At 42.8% G+C, this 21,676-nt stretch overlaps 1 protein-coding gene across 2 annotated transcripts in view; it reads right to left on the bottom strand.

Moving 5' to 3' along the window:
• The window catches only part of ctnna2 (catenin (cadherin-associated protein), alpha 2), a 314,859-nt gene that overhangs the window by 259,023 nt on the left and 34,160 nt on the right, over positions 1–21,676 (bottom strand). Inside the window, exon 1 of one of the 2 annotated variants that reach the window (XM_079693318.1) lies at positions 881–1,184. The exons of the other annotated variant lie outside the window; for it this stretch is intronic. The gene's annotated coding sequence lies outside the window, so the exon portion shown is untranslated. Of the gene's footprint in view, positions 1–880; positions 1,185–21,676 lie in introns of those variants that run through there. 2 annotated transcript variants of the gene reach the window in all.

Below are 21,676 nucleotides of genomic sequence, written 5' to 3'. Positions count from 1 at the left end.
GCAGAGCAATAACCGGGCCTAATGACATCCATAAGTTGGCTGCTCATACCATTACACAGTAGATTCACTGCCAACAGCTGGCAACTAACACAGTGGGTGAGAGGCAGCACTGTAAATATGTCTGCTGGAAGAAGGATGACAGATAAGTCCTTTCATCACTTCATCATGTCATTTCATACTATGTCATTTCATACTATTTTCAATTGCTAAATATTAAAGTATCTTCCTCCATTATCATTTTTCACCAGATTCCAGAGATTATTTAATATGTGACTATTTTGAATTATATTATACATATAATTTCAAAACAAAAAAGGGATCAAATGTATGCTTTTTAGAACTTAAAAAAGGAAAAACAGACACATCTTTATTGCCATGTTGTATTGCCTACAGTTAGGTTAGTTATTATTGATGATAATTTGATAGAACATTGTTTTTGTTCGAGCAACCTAAAAGGGACATATATGTTGCTCAAAACAAGCTGTTATATAACTTTTGCATATGTTTTATATCCTACATTTGGGTTGTTTTTGTGTGTTGATGTTGTCAATTTGGAAAGGCAAGTTTTTTTATCCGACTAATCGTAGAAATAATCGACAGATTAATCGATTATCAAAATAGTTGTTAGTTGCAGCCATTCAGGGCTCGACATTAATGGCTGCCCGATGGCCCGGGGCCACCTAGCATTTAGCTCGGGCAATGAAGCCTCACCTGCTGGTTGTCCGATCGGGCAATCTATTATGCCAGCAGCTCGCGGATCCAGTAATGAGTGACCCGACAGTAAAACCAAACATATCTATAACTAGTTTAGGTAGTTTCAGAGGTAATTAAAATAGCTTGTGTGATATTCTAACCTGAAGTGTGTGTTTTGTCCGCTCACCGCTGCATGTGATCATGCAGTGCTGCGTGTCGACTCGTCAGCAGCAGCTGATCTCTCTCTCCCGTCAGATTAGACTTCACTCGCGTTTATGTCCATATTGATCAGATATAGCTAGTTCTAGCTAATGATAGGACTACCTGCTTATTAAAAGACACCTAAACAATAAGTGTCGCTATGCAACTGGGTGAGGCCACAAAGTATAGCGCAGCATTATGCATTTGTTTACATGCCCACCGGAACCCCGAGGCATCACCAACAGATCAACGCACAATCAACCCATACAGGACATCTCTTTCTCCACATTAAGTGTGAGACATTAGAATTGAGTATTCTTGTCTGTCACATACTCTTCTTCTCTGTCACATAAGTGGGGCAACTGAAGCGGTATTGTGCTAAAGGGAAATTATTGTGACCGAAGAGATTTAGATTTGCCGGCCAACGGGAACGCTGACGTCGCCATTTTGTATGATTGGCGGATGCGCTCGGCTCCTCTCGACTGCTGCTCGGGTCAGCTTCCGGATGAGGAGGCATTCGTTCGACCAACTTACAGTAGATAACATTACAAACATTTTTAACAGGGGCCATAATAGTGTAAATAATGTTTGTTTTAGCAGTTACAACTGAATGTAATGTTTTCTACTTTTTTACATCTGGGAAGGCATTTGCCTTCATCAGATGGAAAGTGTCTTGACCAAAAACTTAAGTATTTCTTATAGCTATGCAGGGCATGCAAGCGAGCAAACACAAACAAGAACAAACAAACAAGTGAAATGAAGAATAAAATTGAAATTGTACAATATAATATTGTGCTGGTTCATCTTATAATTCAGTCTAGAGAAAGCACCAGACAGCATCTAAGACCTGCAAAAATCTAAATATTCTAGGGGGAGGCCCCCCAAACCCTTCGTGGCATTTCGTCCGCACGCATTTTTCAGGGCAATCTCTATTGGGCTCAGGGCCATCTGTAAATTAGCTTAGATGGCCCAAAATCCTTAATGTCATGCACTGTCATTACATTCCTTAAGGAACCCACATTTCTCTTGGTATAGTGGTTTTGCAGATATACAGTAATTACTTTTAATAATGTCACAGAAGTAAGAGGAACTGTTGAAAATAATAAAGAAACTGTGGGGGCTATCTGTTGCAGTGTCTACTTTCTTCAGAAATGTTTGCTGGAAGATAATATGCCAAGAGTATGCTTTAGATGTATCTCTTATCCTGGCTGAACCCTACCTTTATGTCTAAATCATGCCTTGAGCAGCTCTTCAATACAACAGAGGATCAGGATACCGAGTGATGGGTATGACTCTGCATGATTCATCTGCACTTCAAATGCTCATTTATTCATTAACACAGAGCTGTGGAATACACAAAGAGAAGGTTACTGCATGTGTCAGGCAGCCTTCTGAAGAGAATGGTTCAGTAAAGTAAAGGAAGTTGGCGTGCTGTTCTGCAAACTTACAACAAAAAAAAAGTATATTTAAGTATGCCCGCAATAACCTCACAGCATGCACTGAGGCTGATTTCATGTATCTACCTATACCGATCAAACTGTGCTATTTCTATTATATGTTGCTGGGTCTGCATGCAGAGTCGTAGCTGCATGTTGTCAACAACACAGAGGAAACAGCTGCAAATGTATCAAAACATGTGCATTATAGGCCTTTGTCAGAGCAGACAGGTTGGGTTTGCAGGAAAAACACGAGTGCCAAATACAATTAACAATGGCTCTGTCCTGTTTAAGTGTCCCAATAAGCCATGACAGCGTGACAGTGAGTGAGCCAGCATGCACTACACCAGGCTGTACTGTTCAAAGACAGACATGACAGTTGAAGTGATTTAGTACCAGCAAGCTAATTTAAGGCTGTGTATTCCTAGAAGCATGGACAGCAGACTAATTTAAAGGACCTATATAAACAGGCAGTTTACACTGATTAGATGATGTGTGGGAATCCGATTTCCCTCTAAAAAGTGTCCTTAGAGGGACACACATTCATTGCAGGCTGGAAAGGCAGCGTGTTTGTTTCAGGCTGAAGGAGTTCCTTGGACCCCAAAGCTTTTTACTCGCCGAGACATCCAAGTTTAATCACTGTCACTTCCACAGATAAACAGCAAATGAACAAAAAGTCTGTCTGTGTGGCTATTGGAAAATGTTCAGCACTGACAGGCATCTCGTTCAGAGTGGGCCAATCAAGCAAACAGGGAAAGAAAGTTGCAACAGGATGTAAGCCGTAGACACCTCAAGTAATAAATATAAAGGATAATAGAATATCCCCGGTAAACAGACACATTCGCAAACTTCAACACAACCATCCCTCTTGCCAAGAAACAAGGATTCAACAATCCTTTATAGACGTTCTGCAACACAGGGTCACACAATGAAATGTAGTTGAAGCTTAGTCCGAAAATGGTAAAGAAGAAATTACAAAACTAAATTGTAGTGCATTTTGGTGGTGGATTTGTGTATATTCATCAGCAGGAATATAAACAACAGCAACAAAACAAAGGTGAAGTCTCTGCTGGAAATATGTTAACATTCAAATGTGACATGCGGGAAATCTTAACAACTTAGAAGCATTATAGATATTGATGGTAACATTTCTACCTCCTATCAACAGAGTCTGTTATTGTATTTGCCGTTAAGTTCAACAGCTAAATTTGGGATGTTATGATTGAGTCCGAGACCTCTGGGTAAGCTAGTCTTATTTTATCCATCTTATTTCCTACAGCACGATATCAGCAAGGAACAGGCTTGGTAGTGGAATATCCATATGTCCTCGTTTTTTTAGCTTAGTTCGTGCTTCAGGAATAAAGACAGAATTGCAACACTTAAAAGAAAAATGAAGCAAAGTTCATGGGAGCTTCTGTATGCTGCATCTTCATGTGCCACAGCAAGTTACTGTAACTAACATCCATATCTCGAAACATACGAGTTTATAGGATCAAAGCAGAATTGTGAAATTGTGTAAAGATGTATATCCAGTGATCTGTATCACCATGTATCAACATATATATTTTACTACGGGGCACATGTGGTCGTCCGACGATTCAAGGTTTAGTGTTCAAACTGTTCTCTTGCATAGCCACAGGGCCTACTTTTGCAATGTGTAGTCAATTAATGTCATACAGATATGTTGTGCCTGTCATGTCTTCAACACAAAATAGCCTGAATGTGTTGTTACCTATCCAAGTAATAAAAACAACCAGACACGCAGACTTATCAAAAGGATCCCTCAGGGAAGGAGAAATAAAATAAGTTTGCAAAAGGAAAGTAAGTGGACCACAGTAATGTTTGCCAAGTGCATCCAAATGTGGCCTAATACGGAACAAAACAAATGCAGTGTCTCGGCAATGCAGCTTTGCCCTTTTCGGCCAGCTGGTAATTGGCCCTGGGTCGGTCCATTTATCGTGGGTAATGGTAGCACTGCTTGAATTTTCATGCAAGACCACACTGGGGTTATTTCCATACAGCCACAAGTTATGATGGCATCTCTCAGGCCTGTCTGCTAACATACAACAAGCTTTCCTATGTAGATATGGTCATATACAGGACTGTCTCAGAAAATTAGAATATTGTGATAAAGTTCTTTATTTTCTGTAATGCAATTAAAAAAACAAAAATGTCATACATTCTGCATTCATTACAAATCAACTGAAATATTGCAAGCCTTTTATTATTTTAATATTGCTGATTATGGCATACAGCTTAAGAAAACTCAAATATCCTATCTCTAAATATTAGAATATCATGAAAAAGTATACTAGTAGGGTGTTCAACGAATCACTTGAATCGTCTAATTAACTCGAAACACCTGCAAGGGTTTCCTGAGCCTTGAAAAACACTCAGCTTGGTTCAGTAAACTAAATCACAAGTATGGGGAAGACTGCTGATCTGACTGCTGTCCAGAGGACCGTCATTGACACCCTTCATCAGGAGGGTAAGACACAAAAAGAAATTTCTCAAAGAGCAAGCTGTTCACAGAGTGCAGTTTCAAAGCACATCCACAAAAAGTCTGTTGGAAGGGGGAAATGTGGCAGGAAACGCTGCACAACCAAGAGAGATGACCGCAGCCTTAACAGCATTGTGAAGAAGAGTCGCTTCCAGAATTTGGGGGAGCTTCAAAGACAGTGGACTGAAGCTGGAGTCCAGGTATCAAAAGTCACTGTTCACAGACGTGTCCGGGAAATGGGCTACAATAGCCGTATTCCCATGGTCAAGCCACTTCTGAACTCAAGACAACGGAAGAGGCGTCTGACTTGGGCTAAGGAAAAGAAGCACTGGACAGTTGCACAGTGGTCCAAAGTCCTCTTTTCAGACGAAAGCAAGTTTTGTATTTCATTTGGAAGTCAAGGCGCCAGAGTCTGGAGAAAGGCTGGAGAGGAGCAAAATCCAAGTTGCTTGAAATCCAGTGTGAAGTTCCCACAGTCAGCGATGGTTTGGGGAGCCATGTCAGCTGCTGGTGTTGGTCCACTGTGTTTCATCAAGCCCAGAGTAAATGCAGCTGTGTACCAAGAGATTTTAGAGCACTACATGCTTCCGTCTGCCGAAAAGCTCTATGGAGATGAGGAATTCATTTTCCAGCATGATCTGGCACCTGCCCACAGTGCCAAAACAACCAGTAACTGGTGTACTGACCATGGCATTACTGTCCTCGATTGGCCTGCAAATTCCCCTGACCTGAACCCCATAGTGAATATGTGGGGTATTGTGAAGAAGAAGCTGAAAGACACCAGACCCAACAATGCTAATGAGCTAAAGGCCGCTATTGAAGCATCCTGGGCATCCATAACACCTCAGCAATGCCACAGGCTGATTGCCTCCATGCCACGCCGCATTGATGCAGTAATCCGTGCAAAAGGATTCCCAACCAAGTACTGAGTGCATTAATGGACATTTTCAAATGTTTGATTGTGTTTTGCTGTTATAAATCTTTTTTTTTTACTTGGTCTGAGGAACTATTCTAATTTTTTGAGATAGGATTTTTGAGTTTTCTTAAGCTGTATGCCATAATCAGCAATATTAAAATAATAAAAGGCTTGCAATATTTCAGTTGATTTGTAATGAATCCAGAATGTATGACATTTTTGTTTTTTTAATTGCATTACAGAAAATAAAGAACTTTATCACAATATTCTAATTTTCTGAGACAGTCCTGTATATATATATATATATTTGCTAGACTATTACATTTTTAAGTCCCGTTATCATCACCCAGCAATGTTTAAAGGTAAAAAGCAAAGGACAGTAGCTTTAAAAGACACATACTTAATGAGAGTGTACCTCAGCTCGGAATTTATGAAACGGTATGTGTTAATCAGTATCAGATATGAAACGGGTTTATTACCAGGTAGGTTCACGTGTACAAGGAAGTTGACTAGGTGTCATGGTGCATATACATTAAAATAAAAAACAAAGAATTAAAAAAGTACACAGATAGATACTATATTAAGAACACTGTAGTAGAAATATAGTAAGATAGCAATAAAATAAGCAGTAATTTACATCGAAATAGATTGCAATAACTTATAAAATATAAAAACAGGTGGCGAGATATGACTCAAAGCAGTGAGTCGTGGGAATGAGTGAACCGACATGTCTCTATTACTTAAGCCAATGCGGAGGGGGCCTCATCTCGCGGAGGGGGCCTCATCTCGCGGAGGGGGCCTCATCTCGCGGAGGGGGCCTCATCTCGCGGTGGGACCCTCTTCTCGCGGAGGGAGCCTCATCTTGTGAGTACAGCACAGTTTCGCCGGTGCGAGGCCCCACTAGAACCCCCCCCCCCATAACTTTGCGTGGGGCCACAAGTTGGCCAGGGGTGGCCCTGAGCCAATTACACAACTGGCTTTCACTGAGCCCACAAATATTTCAGTAAGCAAACATATTTTTTATTGGCATTAATACTCCAGAGTTGGAATGATAAGAGTTGACATAAGGGGATGGAAAAAGAGTTCAAGGAGAACATAAGGAAATGTCTGCCCATATGATGCGATAGTATAAAATATGTAATTATTTGCCAACTAAAGAGGGCTGTGTTCTGCCTGATGAGGGGGGGATTAAAAAGTGAACACTTATTGAGGGGGGAAGAGACACACTGAACAGTTTGGCTCATTATATTTGTCCGTGCTGCAGGGGTCCTACACAGTGTTATCACTAAATAGCCCTTCTTAACCCATGGGTGGGATGTAAACAAAATAATTATGCACAGCAAAAATGCATGCATTGTTGCTATTGCCGACATAATAATTGGTATTTAAAAATATTTTGGGCACTTGTCACCTGTGTACACAGACCTTTTTTAGAACCAGCTCAGTGTGATAAACATATTAAATCAACATAGTAATGTGATGTATACTTTATTTAATTTATTTTAATTTATTTATTTTATTTGTTTGCTTATACTTTACTGTGAAAAGTCTGTTTCAATATACATTTCAATATTAAAATGAGTGTTGATTACCTCTCTGATGATGATGAATGAAGATATAGAATGTGTGACTCATTCATTTGCAACACTACATGTGCCATGAATAGTGCAGCTGTGCATCATGGAATATATTTTGGTGAAATAGGTCATATTCAACTGATTGTCGATTGTGTGTAAGCTATGCCTAACTATGGAAGTGGAATTCAGGAGCATGCATTTACACACAATCGTACATTATGTGCAATGCGGATTCATAAGTGTTGTGAAAAGAGTGCATTAATTTTCATGCATTTGATTGGAAGTTTGCCTTTTTAAAGATTGTAATCAACATGATGTGGAAGCTGGGAGCATTCAATAGTGCTATTGCACAGTATAAATGTTAAAATTGGCCATGTTGCTATTAATGGTCAACATATTCAAGTGTCATAGAGGTGTTTAAATTAAAATGTAGTTATTCCAGAAAAGTGTGCACAAAATACCAGTGAGCTCTCAGCACGAGTTCAGAGATTTTTAGGGATTAGGCTGACAGTCAACAAAAGCGTTTAATCATTACAAAAAAATAATAACAAAAGAACTACTGGCAGCTGAACAGATACAGCACTTGTCATGCTACCAACAACAAATGAATATGTCAGGGTTCATTGACATGGTAAATATAGCTGCAAACAGATGTAGACAGTGTAATACTGTGACTGTGGATCACAGGCAGTTCCTGGGTCGGTTCTCTTCCTCTAGGAGTTGTTGTGAATTATTGTGCAAGGAAGAAGACACAAACCGACACACCCAGCAATGACCACAGACACACGGGCCGTTTCTCAATGTCGAGTAAACCTGCTGCAGAGCCACTATTTCAAGTATACTACGTCATCGAGTGGCGCCGAATGCAGGGCATTTAAACAGTCCTTTGGCACCACTCGATGACGTAGTAAACTTGAAATAGCGGGTCTGCAGCAGGTTTACTCGACATTGAGAAACGGCCACAGTCACACACAAAAAAGGCAAGATCACAGGTGCACTATGGGAACAAATAATTAAAAAAATGGCTGCGCAGACAAGAATATATTTGGACATGGCTCTCATGCGGATGTGTGATAATCTAGAAAATTTCATCCACACGGATTGTCTTGTATTTCCATTAGCAACATGTTGACAAATGTATCCGAGTGCTTCAGTTCTAATTCATAACACTCCGTTCGATGTCTCACTATGGGATGCGCCTCAACGCGTATGCAAACAGAAGCATCAATCTCATTACGCCAATCCTGATTGGCTGGTGATCTTGACGTCTACACGTCAGGGAATCCACCCACCCTTTAAGTAGCTTGCGCTACGTTGCAGCGTCATTCAAACACCTCTTCTCGCTTCAGAGCACATCTCGAATATCAGTAGCCGGGCTAGCTTAACGGTCCACAGACTGAACCCAAGCTAACATTCGGTCGACGGGCGCTTGCCGGTTACCTTTTTGCTTTGCAGAAGAATTGAACAAATATTAACAAATCAGTTAATATTGTAATCTGCCCCGCCGTTTTTTCTTTCGAAATAACGGTATTGTTGATTTTTTTCTTCAAACAGTAACATACCTGTTGCTAGTTTATCCCTCCACGCCGACACCTCGGCAAGCGAGGACGGACTCTTTTATCCCTCACACCAGAGGAGACGGAGATAAGAAAGATATTAACACACCAGTTAATATTTCTTAAAGAAAAATCTACCCCGTAGTTTTTTCCTTTCGGAATAACGATAAGGTTGGATTTTTTTCGGTAACATACCTGTTACTAGCTTGTCCCTCCGCGCCGACACCGCGGCAAACGAGGATAGACCCTTCTCTGCCTCACACCAGAGGAGTCGGAGGTTCGGAGGCTCGGCTCTGCGGCTGCGGGTTTAAGATCTCGGGCACGGACTCACACCAGGTCTACTCATCCTGCCTTGGGCTGAAACACGCCCAGGAAGCTATCGATACCCCCGGTTCATGCGGGCATTGTGCCCGCTTCACCATCAAGAGCCTCCGCTGACGGCTAGCGCGCCAAGCTAGCCCTTCTTGTCCGTTATTTCGTCAGCCGCGAACGGGACATGGTGGCTACCGCCGCGGAGATCGAGCCCCGCGCTGTGTCAGGCTGGGGATCAACAACAGCGGTAGCCGCGGAATCGGAGCCCAGCGCCGTGTCAGGCTGGGACCCGGTGGCGGCAAGAGCCGCAAGAGCGGAGCCCCGCGCTGTGTCAAGCTGGGGCTCCCAACTGGACCTCACCGTGGTTCCACCCGCGGAGGATGTCCTGGAGCTGGATTATATGGAGGAGGATGAAGAGGATGCCTCTGAGTTCCTCTTATCCGACTCGGATGAGCACGAAGATGATATCTTCGTTTCATCTGCCCAGGCTGCCAAGCCGGAGGCGATATCCGCTCCCCCGGCGAAAGCACACCAGCTTCGCCCTGCCTCAGTATGGACTTGCAGGCCGTGTGCCAACGCGCTGCGTCCAGGCTGGACATCCCCTGGCCTGACGTGGCCAAGGAGAACTCCAGATCTCGCTATGAGGGGAAGAACTTGCCCCAAGCAGCGAGGATGAAGAGGCAGCTTCTCCCAGTCTTTCCAGAGATGCTGGACAAGGTGTCGGTCTCGTGGAGAGACCGCCCTTTCAGCAACAAGGCCCCAATCCAGGGTGCCTCCTCTTTGGACTGTGACGGCATGGAGAAGCTCGGTCTGCTCCGCATGCCGCCCATGGAGCCGCTGGTGGCAGCCCACCTCCAACCGCGGCTGGCTTCGGCACCGAGCAGGAACCCCACGCTACCGGCAAAGGCAGACCGCTTCCAGTCAGCAATGACCGAACGAGCCTATAAAGCCTCAGCTTTGTCCGCCAGGGCGCTCAACGTCTCCTCGCTGCTGACCGCCTACAGGGCGAAGCTCTGCGAGGACATGACGAACAAACCTGAGCCTGCCGTGTGGGACAAAATCGCAGTGATGACGGACATTTGCCTCCGTGTGCAGCGCTGTGCAGTCCAAGCCAAGGGCAAAGCACTGGGGATAATGGTGGTATAGGAGAGAGCCAGGTGGCTTAATCTGATGAACCTTCCAGACCGGGAAAAAGAGGACGTCTTGGACATGCCTATTGTTCCTGAGGGCATATTTGGCTCCGCTCTGGCTTCGATGCAGCAGCGGTTTGAATCCAAAAAGAAGGAGGATGAGGCTCTCCAGCTTTGTCTTCCCCGAATGGTCCAGCTGCCACCTTCAACGGCCCCGCGGCAGTCCTTCACTCAAGCTGCCTCACGTCCTGCCCGTTTCAAGATCCCGAAACAGCAGAGGCCACAGCCCACCCCAGGTCTCCAGCCCAGACACGAGGCGAGGACGAGCTGGCCAAGAAAGTCTCCGGTTCTGGCAGCAGCCGCTCAGGCACAGCCGGTCCAGACTTTCAGCCACCAGACGAGAAAGAAGAAAAGGGCGGCCTGACAGCCTCCTCTCCTCTCCTCGATAAAAGAGCTGGAAGTTCCCTGTTCTCCAGCTCCAGAACACGTTCCAGTGTTAGATGCTCATGTGTTTCCGGGGTGCAATCATGCCACCATCTTCCCGCCGCTTCGAGTGATGTCAGAACGTCATCCTCAAGTTCGCGCCATGAGGGAAATGGACTTAACATCAAAGACAGCAAGCTCCGCTGCTCGTTTAAGTCACACAAACACATGTCATCACTCTTGTTTCTTAATAAATCATTTTCACTGTCGTTTCCAGGCTTAAAGCCAAGGGCGCAGTCAATAAAAATGAAAAGAAAAACAATAAAAACAATAAACAGTCTGACGTCTACCCCCTTTCTAAGAGTGGCTGCTGTCTCTCTCAGAAGGCGGACGATGGACGGGGCTGTGAAGGCACCACCGCCACGCGAATGCACAGTGTCGACCGGGGTTGTCAACCTGGGGTACCACCGTGTTCAGACACTAGAGGGCCCCATAACACAACAAATAAAGACACAGAGGGCAGATGACAGGGATGTGACATCTCCAATCGCTTTGAGAAGCTTAAAGTGGGGGATGCTCACAGATTCTGCTTGGGTTTTCAAGACAATAGCACGGGGTTACAGACTCCAATTCGCTGTCACCCCCCCTCACTTTTCGGGCTTTCTGCATTCGCAAGCCCGGGGAGAGTCGGCCCGTATTCTGGAGCAAGAGATTCTCTCGCTACTAGAAAAGAAGGCTATCTATAATACCCTCCGAACAGAGTCAGAGCGGCTTTTATTCCAAGTATTTCCTCGTTCCCAAACGGGGAGGGAACGGAATTCGGCCACTAATAGATTTGAGGGCTCTGAACAAATATCTCAAAAGATACAAATTCAGAATGCTCACTCACACATCTCTGTTGCGTCTCGTGCTCCAAAACGATTGGTTCACATCAGTCGACCTGAAAGACGCTTATTTCCACATCCCAGTATATTATCCACACAGGAAATATCTGAGGTTAGCCTTTCAGGGTGTCTGTTACGAGTACAGAGTACTTCCCTTCGGTCTGTCTCTCAGCCGGCAAGTGTTCGTACGGTGTACGGAAGCCACAATAGCCCCGTTAAGGCAACAGGGTATTCGCTTGGCAACTTATCTGGATGATTGGCCAGAGTGAGAGAACAACGCCACACACTGATCCTAAAAGCTCCTCCACACTGGCCTGCAATGTACTGGCTGGCGGAGATATATCAGCTGCTGTGCGGGCAGCCGTGGCAGCTCCCGCTACGCAGGGACATACTGTCTCAGGCGGGGGGTGGCGATTTTTCACCCACACCCAGAGCGCTTGGCACTATGGGCCTGGCCCGTGAGTGGTATAACCTGAATACAGTGGGACTCCCTCAGAAGGTGATAAACACTATTCAGAGTGCAAGAGCTTCCTCCACCAGGTCCCTCTATGACTGTAAGTGGAGGGTGTTTGAGGAGTGGTGCCTTCAAAAGGGACACATCTCTTTTCAATGTCCTGTCGGGGTGATTCTATCATTTCTACAGGACCTGATCGATAAACACAGAGCTTTCTCTACGATCAAAGTCTACCTGGCTGCTATTGCTGCATGCCATGTGGGCTTTGAGGGAAAGACGGCTAGCCACCATCCCTTGGTCTGCCATTTTATGAAAGGGGCTCGCAGGCTCCTCCCTGTTTCCAGGTCACTGGTGCCCTTATGGGACTTGGCAGTGGTTTTAGATGGGCTCACTCGACCTCCATTTCAACCCCTGGAAGAAGCTGACATGAAACACTTTTCACTGAAGACAGTGGTGTTACTGGCTCTGGCATCTGCCAAGCGAGTCAGTGACATTCATGCGCTCTCTGTACATCGTTCATGCACTCAGTTTGCCCCGGGGCAAACGAGAGTGTTGCTGAAGCCCAACCGTGCCTTTGTACCTAAGGTTGTTGGCTCATGTACTCCCATTGACATTGAGGCATTTCCTCCGCCACTGTGTTCCTCTGAGGAACAGCGGCCAAATTTGCTTTGCCCAGTCCGTGCTTTACGCACCTATATGGACAGGTCAAAAGAGTTTCAATGCAATGACCAACTCTTTGTATCCTGGGCTAACCCTCATAAGGGCAAGCCCGTTACCAGGCAACGGCTCTCCCAATGGATTGTGGAAGCGATTGCTCTGGCTTATACGAGTCAGGGTTTGCAGGCACCAACGGGCCTGCGTTCTCATTCTACTCGTGGACTGGCTACATCCTGGGCTTTGTTCAAGGGTGTTTCCATCCAAGACATTTGTGCAGCAGCGAGCTGGTCCTCACCGCTCACTTTTGTCCGCTTTTACAGGCTAGATGTTTCTGCTCCAAGTGTGGCCCGTGCAGTGCTGGGCCCCGCGTTGAGACAGGGTTCTACCTGTTAAGTTCTGGTTGTTTTGGTGATTTTCGAGATAAGCATGTCTAGCAATACAGGAGTTTCAATATCCCATAGTGAGACATCGAACGGAGTGTTATGAATGAGAACTATAGGTTACTTACGTAACCCCAGTTCTCAGAGTAACATGAAGTGAGATGTCTCACCAGACGGCCCTTCTTGCTAAGGCGAAGCGAGAAGAGGTGCTTATTTTGAATGACGCTGCGACGTAGCGCAAGCTACTTAAAGGGTGGGTGGATTCCCTGACGTAGACGTCAAGATCAACAGCCAATCAGGATTGGCGTAATGAGATTGATGCTTCTGTTTGCATATGCGTTGAGGCGCATCCCATAGTGAGACATCTCACTTCATGTTACTCTGAGAACTGGGGTTACGTAAGTAACCTATAGTTATGTGTTGAACTTGCTAAAGCACCCTGATGCTGCACACCATTCTTCAAACATATCATGCAGAGGGAGCTGAGCTGGGTCCACTTAGGTTGTGGCACCATGTTGTTGTCAGGCCACGGTTTCCCATCTCCAACCCAACCATTTCAAACTTTGTTATTTCTCACACTTTCATTAGCAGTGACACATTTGCTAGAAATAATCGATTTATTCCCAGCTTTTAAATCTTTCTCAAGAACGAGGGATGTAATACTGCATCTCAGGTATGGAAGATTGCTGCTGATTTTGAAAGCAAATAATCAAGTTGGAAACTGTTAACAGGTAATACATAAGTGATTATTCTGCGGCAGTGGTGAGGCTAACCTTTCCTTCAGGCTCTAGGAGTTGTTGTGCCTTTCCTCCCCTTCCAATTTATTGCTGATCAATAGTATGAAATGCCATGCAGCCTTTCCTCTTCAGAGCACTGGCCAGTGGACTGTCCACTCAGTAGTAAATCCCCGTGGCTCTGCGTAGCCATTCAATTTTCCGCCTTCAGCCTCTGAGACTCGCATCCAACGAATGAGTGATGCACTTTAACTGCTGAACATTAGGTAAGCGGAAAGCACATGTGTATGTGTGTGCATTTGTAGCCAATTGCACACATGCATCATCGTGCACACCCGTACACAACTTCTGAGAGATGATGTTAACCCTGGCACTCTCCCACAGTCACTGATGCACATACAGTAAACTTCCCTGTGAAATAATTGATGAGGCCGTTTATGCCCATGTGTAAAGTGCATGATGTGTGCAAAAGCTCTGGGGACAAAAGCAAGACAAGGTCCTCTTCATTTTCCCAAGTGGATGAATCAATCACCTAGCTGTGAGAAAGACAATATAAAAAACAGTTTGCATCAGTTGGGCGCTTTAATGGCTTCCGGCCATGTTACACACAGAGTATAAACAATACACACTACTACTGTATATAGTCAAGATGAATATATTCAAATGCAGAAATATTCAGACACAACGAAAAAAACTAATGCGATGTATATCTACAAATACTTTCCTGTGGATATAAACTACGCCTGCCATTTGCACCAGCACAACACCAGTGCCATGTTTTACACTGAAGGCTATGCTTATTTTCATCATACCCTGTTATTTGAAATATATTTTGAAGTTAACACGTGGTGAAATGCAAAGCAATGAGGATTAGCAAGCATTGGGATTGGTACCTGAATAGGTTTTTGGGCGGCAGGGGCGAAGGGTTTTAGCAGGAAGTGTCATATTGCAGGGGTGTCAAGGTTTGGTATTGTTAACTATACAGCATGCTCGCTGGCAATATTCTCATAAAGCCTCCTGGAAGCACACTTAGTTATTTAAGAAGAAAACCTGATGAATTATAAAAACATAGCGCTGGTTGTCAACAACAGTTATCATTTTTGTTTTAGTTTTCAGACTTGAATGAAAAGCTTACTGAAATGTTAGGTTAATCTGCAATTGAATTGAATTGCAGTTGAATTTTTTAAGCATTTTACAGAAATATCTGGATTATTTATAAATGGTGCCGTCTCAAATAATTTTTCCAACAATTTCTGAGAACAGCACTTGTTTAATCTGCTTCAACAGTACAATAAACTTGAATTCTCCCCATAATATTTCCTCATTAGTCACCGTCTTTGCCCATGTTTCTATACTCTGTTTGATCCTTCCACTCCTGCATTATCATCCTCCTAAGAAATGTCCTTTTGCTTTCACTGAGGTTACCAAATTCATTTTTTGAGGGAATGACAGGGCTGTTTTTTTTTTTAAATTGTAGTTGATCGGCACAAATAGTGTCCATAAAGGAGTTCAGGTGGGCAAGCCTTATACAACTGATTGTATGAACAATGTTGCCCCCTTTTAACAATGATCAGACCTACCCCAAAGCCTAATGTGGAAGCCAGACACATTGCTCCATGTAGAAAACAGCTTGTTTGGTTGCCAAGAAATACTTAAAAATACCATTTATCTAGTGTTCATGAAAAAATACTTAATGAGTAGACCTTGGGGGACTTATCTAAGGAAAACAGCAGCACCATAGCGTTGTTTTTTAAATCAATGTGCAACACAAGCCAATTAGAACATTTCAGCAACAATAAATCCTTTGTATCGTTTACCCTCCACCTCATTTAAAATATGAGTATAAGAAACTACTGAAAGTTTGTGTAAAACTGCCTATTTGATCTGTTAAAACGTCAATGAGTCCTTATTTGACTTGGGTTTAGATTTTGCATAACTTGCCTTAAGGTTTTCCCATAATCTTCAAAACAACAAATGGTATCTTAAATTCTGTTCACTTCAAAGACGAACAACATCAAAGCTTTCTCAAATCTCAAATGGCTTCTGTGAGATAAGGTCACAATGACGAGTGTCCAAGAAACCAGGGAAGAAATCCGCAAGACACACAGCTTCAGGTGTGAGAATATCACATTACAATAAGGTTTTGATGAAATGATACAGAAGTAGGAACAGAGGAAAAGATAACCTACAGTACAGCATGCAACGTATCCTCTTTGCTTCCATCAGCAAGCCTCTTCCAGCTAATAAACACGCAGATCACGCAGACTGCGTGGGGCCCTCATCTCGCGGAGGGGGCCTCATCTCGCGGAGGCAGCCTCAAATGATCCGCAAATGTGGCGCAACTATGGGCTTATGTGGCGCAATTAGTGTAGGCGCGGCACAGTTTTGCTGCTGCGAGGCCCCACTAGAACCCCCCCATAACTTTGGTAGGGCCACAAGTTGGCCAGGGGCGGCCCTAGGTGATCACTGTAACTCACTCGCTCAGTCACATTACACACTTGTACTCTGCCCACATGGAAGACGACAATTGATTGTACGCAACCCCATATTACAGTCATAATGACCCTTGATTGACAGGTCAGTACCTGCCCTTGCTAACAAAAAGAGTGGGAACTGTCGAAAGAAATAGAGTTATCTCTGACAAGTTTCAAGTTGCTCAATGGTCACTTTTTGTATCTGCAAATTACAAACCCAGTTGGACCAGTTGGTCACTTAAGAAGACAGTGAATGTACTGCTCTACTGTATGTAGTAAATAGGCAGTGATGTTGAATAGGGCCTAGATGTAACGATGTAAGTTAAACTGAAACTGCTGTGTAACTTTGCAAGTAGGGGTTGCTACTCGCAACAGAAAGTGGACCTGATTATTTAAGATTGTGTTCGGAAATGGATGGAAAATTGATTTTCCAGTTCAGGGTCTGAGGCAAGGATGGGAAATAAAAAATAAAAAAATAGACCAGAGCAACATGCACAACAGCACAACATGTTTTGTTACATGACAGCTTGGTAATTATTGTTGATATTTTCACACCGCAAAATCATTAGAAAAGCTAAATTAAAATGTTGCTTTATAGATGACAACTCCTCTGAGAAGTATAAGATCGATAGATATGTAAGTACTTTACTGATCAAATTCTGGGACATTCTTGCGTTGCAACAGCATAAAAAACATGCAATGTACATAAGAGAAATTAATACACGAGAAATAAACAGTCCAAAATATTTCTGAAATATAAATATAAAATAGCATTAAAAAGTAAAAACGTGGAAAATATACGTAGAAATAACTTTCATCCATTCATGCAGGTTTCAAACTCAAGTACTGAATGGACTTAATCTGTTAATATTGATAGGATTATCTCCAGAGTTACTTTTAATAATTGAATAGATGCACTGCGTAGAAGGAATATTCACCCAATAAAGACGAAAGTAATTAATGTGTTCAAACTCATGCAAGCACAGTGATGCACATTCTTACAGGATTATCAAATCATTAGCTTCAGGGAACTGTAGCCAGTGTATAGTGAACACTGACTCTGCCTCTAAGTAAATACAAAACTCAGCAAAGAGCGACAAAACTTGAAGGAGATCTATAGAGCAAAGTAGTCAAGCAGTGGAACTAGGCGAGTCAATTATGCATGGGAATGGGATTGTTTGGTGGCATGTTCTGTTCTCTAAAATAATAAGACGTTTTTCAAGTTAACTTCATTTATAGGTCATATGGGAAGAAAATGGCTGTATTGAAGAAAGTTACACAGAAATGATACCCTAAAAGTGCACACGCATATGAAAAATAAAGAGAGTAAAAAATAGACATGCATTTATGACTATTTGGCCTCATTTAGAATACATCTGTGCTGATCTTGCTCCCAGCCAAATATGCAGAAAATCAGAATCCCAGATTATCCGTCTGCTTCGTTCCCTTTCATCCTCTTCCTCTCTGTCTTACTCTTTCACACATACAGCAGAACAGGGGAGGCCCTGGAAGACCCCTGCTGGCACAAAGTCAGAGTGCTTTGAAGATCCCAAATGGATCAGATGTGTTTTTGTTCTGTGGATCTACTCTTCTAGCATTTCCACAGCATAAGCTGAGTGACATTATGTCAGTTTTGTCAGGCCAGGGAACTAATAAAGTAAAGTATGTAATAGGCTGTGGTGAGTAAATGGTAAATCCTTGTTCCAATAATGTCCTGGTTCACAGACTACCAGACAAGGCATACAGTACTGACCTTGAACCCTCCTCTGCAGCTCTAACAGCTTTCAGGCATGAGACAGGGCGTATTCAATAATGAATATATAGAAGCATCCACACTCTCCCCTCTCTCTCATTTATAAAAGTTTTAAATAAAGTATTTTCTTTATTGAGTAAAAGCTTTTACAAAACGTTATCAAGAAGTGTAATGGAAACTGAGGCCTTGAGAGCTAGCTAAGAAGAGATTAAGTGTTCCTTCATTTCCATAATTGATGCAGAGAATACAACCCACCAATATTTTGAGACAAAAAAGACTGAGTCACTGTCAACCAACATATACTCATTATTTACATAAATACATCATTCATTCAAAATGTCAAGTTTAAAACAGAAATTGTTTCAAAGAGAAGCTGGGCTATTTTGATAGAAGATATGTTGACATGTCACAGTTGCCCATGCATAGTATAGCAGTGAAGTGGTTTAATGCATTCATGATAGCTCTCCTTCACAATAACGGACACTATAGAATGCTGGAGACATTATATATAAACGCCAAAGATCAACAAGTTAAACGTCTGCTTTTTGGGGTGTTTAGGTAGCTCTCAGTCTCCACGCGGCTTACTTGCCGAGGCCTATTTGTTGTTAGAAGTCTGCTGTGACTCTTCAACCTCCATTGCACCAAAGTATTTAGTTACATTTATATTTAAATGTATATAAAACGTATTGGTGATGGAGAAACTTGAAAAGTGAATGCACTACAAGAAAAAAAAAGCAGTGCTGTCCAATCACATTTACAATGAGCTAATACTAGGGAAGTATTTATGGTACAGGTTTTCCAGTGATTAAGATCATGAATAACCAAAAAAAGCAACAAAAAATATAAAGAAAGGATGTTTTTGACTTACTCACATACTTGTGAAAATAATGCTCAAAAGGGGGTTGTTTCTGAAGATATGTGTTCTGATTTGATTTATCTTCCATGGTAGGAAAGCAGAGAAAGAGCGGGCACTCGGCATCTGTGCATGGCTGCTGTTCAGAACCCTGGGGCATGCCATATGCTGACATAGCAAGGTGTCAGAAAACACAGCCTGAAGACAGATTAAAGTGTGTTTCACAAGATCCACAACTGACCCCGAGGCCCTGGCAGAGGTAATGAGAAGGCAGAAGCTAACAGGGGGCACTCTGCATAATTACACAGCTGTCATCATTATCATGCTACTGTGTACAATTCAAGTATTACTTTCAATGCACGATTTCAGACGCAGAGTCACAGAATAAGAGAGCAACAGATAAGGACAGAGAAGTAAGTGCCATTAAATGCATGCACTGTAAAGAACGTCAAGACCTCACGTGTTGAGCTGCATAGTAAACAACACCGCATTGATTTTCAGAACATGCAAACAGGGAGTCCAGAGGGGTCACTGCCAAAATAGCTGAGAAATAAATGCACCGGCTAACTGCCGTATGTTTGGATTAATATGCAAGGGAGTTTGACCAAGACTGATTCACTAAAGGTGTCTATCTTCAAACAGAATAACCAAAGATAGGAAAAAGAAAATAAATTAAACACTTAGGGTCTAATAAAACTATGATAAAGGAACGTTTTTTGTCACTAAACCTACATCTGAGCAAATGTTGAATATAAGGGTGTCATGAAAGTCATGCAGGTGGAGTTCCCAACTGTAGGTGTTTTCCATATACCTATTGTAAATAAACATTAATGTAAGTCACAATATCAAATAAATGTTAATGTTGCATTCCTTCTGGCCACTGTTAAATACAATGTTTCACTGTGAAGGCCATCAAAGATGCATGCTAAGCATTCTCTGGGGAGCAGCAATGTGAAACATCTGAGAACTGAGCTAATGTCACGATATCATGCGAGGCAGGAGGGTCAACCGAGGCAACAACAGAGGAGATCTAATGCATCACGTGTGTTACATAACTATACCAAAGCTGGAAGAGAGCAAAATCTTATTAAAATCGTGATGACTGGATGTTTAATCAACTTGGGGCTAGATATGTCATCAATATATGACTGTTTGAATGGAAGATGTTTGATTATTGCAAACTTTGATCAGAAGAGTGCTTATCACATTAAAGGCATCAATAAATAAAATAGTATCTTTTGAATTGTTATAATGTTAAATTAACTTTTGACCATGCCTTAGTAAAAAATGACTGTCTTTTCAGCTGCCCTATTCATTTTCCCTGTTCCAGCTTCATTGAAGCATTGCTTCCTGTAACATAATAAGTGTCCGATGAGTAGCATGCCAAAAAGCAGGGGTTCAAATCTGCCTTTGAAAATCATAGCCTCTCACAGGGTTCAAAAACTCTTAGAAATCCTCTCGTCCAAATTTGAACAAGGGACATAAAAAAAGTACAAAGAGTTAATGAAGTTAAGTGAAGAGGTCTTCACATCTTCAAATCCAGTGAGATGTTCCCCTTTTTCAGCATGACTTTCAAATATGAAGTTAAAGACTAACTTTATCCATTTATTCATTAAACAAAATCACACGTTTAGATTTTCCTTAAAAATATGCTTCTGCTGTTAACAAGCTGTTATTATATTCTTAAATACAACTTTCCAACTCCTGAGAGTGACTGTGGTTTTAGTCAAAACTTTTACGAGAAGTATAGCCTCACTTTTTGCCTCCAAAAAGTGTCTGTTTGAGGTCCAGCTTCCTGCTTTTCCGCTAGTTTAATGGATTATGACAGTGATGCAGCATGAAGCCTTAATCTCCTCGCCGCCGTCGTCTCCCCTCCCTTTATGTTAAGCCCCTTGACTAGAGCGTGTGTGTGTGTGTGTGTGTGTGTGTGTGTGTGTGTGTGTGTGTGTGTGTGTGTGTGTGTGTGTGTGTGTGTGTGTGTGTGTGTGTGTGTGTGTGTGTGTGTGTGTGTGTGTGTGTGTGTGTGTAAGTGTGTGTGTGTGTGTGTAAGTGTGTGTGTGTGTGTGTGTGTGTGTAAGTGTGTGTGTGTGTGTGTGTGTGTGTGTGTGTCAGGTGCCAACCAATGCAATGAGCCAAACCTTGGGCTTGGATGATACACAAAAACAAAGGCGGCTAAAGCATCCACTCCTGACAGCCAACTCTGCCCCTCAGGTGTCCGGCTACACCACTACAATTTAAGTCAATATGCCAAGCAATCATAGCTCGCAACCTAATGACCAAGAAACCACATTTTAAAAATACTGTTTTGCCGTGTCTCCCAAACACAACTAATCAATGATTTATGTGAATTTAGACAAGCAACAACACAAACTGTGCCTACGCATGTCGTGTTAATTAGCTATATCCGTCAAGATAAAGCTTTTTTTTTATTTATAGTTTATCCTCAAAGTTTGTTCATAAGTTTTCACTTTTACTCATATGACAGTGGAAGAGAAACCAAGTGTCTGCTGGACCAGAGGGTGTTGTGCATGTAGCACATATTGAGTTATGGCTGTGTGATGACCTCTAGAGTATCAAGAGCAAGTATGGAAGAAAGAAGCTTCTTCTCTGGTGTAGCATCACACAGAGGCAGGATGTCAACGACCTAACAACCCGTAGGTTGGCATCTTACCGAAGAGGCAGCATTAAGGGGAAGAGATCAGAAAGTGTTTGCTCATATCACTTTCAAACCCAGACCGACTTT

This window comes from Notothenia rossii, assembly GCF_949606895.1.
Source record: "Notothenia rossii genome assembly, chromosome: 1".
NCBI classification, from domain to species: Eukaryota; Metazoa; Chordata; class Actinopteri; order Perciformes; family Nototheniidae; genus Notothenia; species Notothenia rossii.
Note: the sequence above shows the minus strand (reverse complement) of the source record. Positions and strands in the feature narration are given on the sequence as shown.